Source organism: Cynara cardunculus, assembly GCF_001531365.2.
Source record: "Cynara cardunculus var. scolymus isolate 2C chromosome LG 8, CcrdV1, whole genome shotgun sequence".
Taxonomy (NCBI): domain Eukaryota; kingdom Viridiplantae; phylum Streptophyta; class Magnoliopsida; order Asterales; family Asteraceae; genus Cynara; species Cynara cardunculus.
The window spans coordinates 18,270,547-18,273,041 of record NC_037535.1 but is presented as its reverse complement, the minus strand read 5'-3'; positions in this window follow the sequence as shown (position 1 = coordinate 18,273,041).

The following is a 2,495-nucleotide window of genomic DNA, read 5'->3' as shown; positions in this document are numbered from 1 at the left end:
AATAATATAAATTTTATAAAGATAATAATTAATTATTTTGTTAGAACTCAATGATTATCCTAATTATATTTTAGATATTTTATATTTAAAATGATATATTTATATTGTATTTGATTATGTTTAGCTGCAGTTAATTACACGAATTCATATATGGAGCTTTAATAAGTTAGTTACCAAACTGGACAACTAACCCATTCTGTCTCGCATTCTCTTTTTCAAATACTTCCTTCGTGAATGGAATCTTCCAACTTGTGTAAGTCTAAATCTGTTACCTATAAAAGTATAAGATCGAGCTACGAAGTTGGTTAGCCATGCATTATTGATACCGCATTTAGCGTACTTGAACCGGGCAACTTCCACTCGAACTCCAACATATATTTATTCCCGTAACCTATAAAGTCAAGATATACCTACTCCTCACCGGAAGACTAAGAGGAGGATGCCCAAAGACAAAAATTCCTYTATCTCCTCCTGCCTAGGTAGGAGTGGGCTAAGGGAGGTAAACACGATAGAGCATGAGCGCTTTTTTGTTCGCTAGGCTTTCGCGCTAGTCRTGAATCCCTAGCTTGGTTCCTGGGATATCTTGATTCTCTTTARGATGATGTAAGGGTCGGAAACAACTCCCTTTGGGGAATAAGGAATCGATCCTCAACGTCTTTGGTTCCCRGCTTTGATAGCTTGAAAGCAAAGGTGAAGATTCCATCTTAGCCAAGGACCCCCACTARCCCGCCAAAAGATCTCATCCTCCCCCCTTCATCTTGATCTTGACAGAGGAACATGAATTGGGTTGGGTCTGTCGTAGCTTCACTCCTTGGGATAAGTTATCCAATAAATGAATTTCGTGGAATAAGAAGAACTCATTTGAATGCCGAAACTCTTCTCTTCTRCGTCAGCCTTTGAGCAAAACCTCTTTCGTTTCGAGATGCGAAGAATCATATCCCAAAACTAACTAAGAAGGAATCAAGCAGCAAACTTTCCTCCTCAGATGAGGCTTAGTTCAGCTAGCCCTAGACAGATCACATCTCATTAGAAAGGCAGGCATTGAATTATCATTAGAAAAGGGCTTCCCAGTAGAAAGAATTGAATTAGCTAAGTCAGTAAGAATGACTGGGKCCCCGTAGAAGGCACAATACGTTCTTAGATTCGACATTACCGGTCAAAGCATTGATTCTAAGCCTTTCATTAGCTCGTTACAGATCGGTAAGAAGGAGATTCTAAAAGACTTTTTTTAGACCTTAGGTAGGAGAACTCTTCCTATTACAGATGGTACTACTACTCTTTGTTATCCGCGTAGTATCTTCGTAACAACCACAGAGAGAAAGAGTCTTAGCTTAGGATGAGTCTTTGTTTACGTTGATTGTCCGAAGTCAAGGTTGAAGTCATCCCATTTTAAAAAGGAGAACCGGGCTCCATCTAACTACAAGAAAAACAACCTTAACGCACGCAGCTATAATGCGCCTGTCTTCTGAGCCCTTCCCTTTCTTCACTGGTAATTCAGTAAAGCTCACTTTGCTTGACAAATATATAATTTATCTTTCGACTAAGAAGTGAACCAAGTTGGCACCGATATCATAATGACTCCTAGTCACTTTTTACCATGCTTTTTATCACTTTTGGAATCAAACTTCACAGATTCTTTATCTATAGAAGAATCATTATTCTTTCAGGACATAATCRTTGATGCTTGCACTCGAGCTGTCATATATCTCTTTTATTAGGTCTATGGTCCTCGCTGGGAAATGAGTGAGTCCTTGCTTATTGATTAGTTATAAAATTCTTATGCTAAAGGAGCTTTTAAGCCACTTTTAGGAMTCGAATAAGCAATCACAAAGAATGGTAAGCGCTACGAACCCTTGCCCAGTTAATCCGAGTAAGGTTTAAGCGTATATATAGATAGGTTAGGGAATGGCCAGCAATTTAGTTCCCCACTGGGGGCACATTTGGTTTGAAACTCTMTATCTAAGAGTCTTAGGTTATAGAAAACCGTATAGTAAGATGCAAGCTTACTTGAGTAAATTAGTAGGTAGGGCGAACTACTCAATTTACCCCAGGGTTGTTTATGTAGTTGCTTGTAGTTTTTTTAGTTGCTAGCTATAAATAATGATTTATAGTTCAGGAGAGAGAATCAATGTTTAGTAGTACGCTTGGTTCATCGGGTTCTACCACTTCAGGTCCCAATCTTTGGTATGTCCCTTAGTTAGCTGGGCATACCATTATAATGCTCTTGAAAGAGACTTATTGGCACAATCTACTTGCAATCTTGAGTTTTAAGTAATATGTATTAATAAACATTACTTTACGTATAAAAAATGGTTTTTAAGAGTTTTTGTCAAATGCTATATAATATAGTAAGTATAAATTATATGTTTCAAGAAAACAATAATGATTTTATTTTTGAATAAAATATAAATTTGAAAAAAAATATCAATGTAAATATCAAATTAATTATTTAAAAGTTCTCATTTTTATGTAATTTCTTTAATTTTTATTATTAT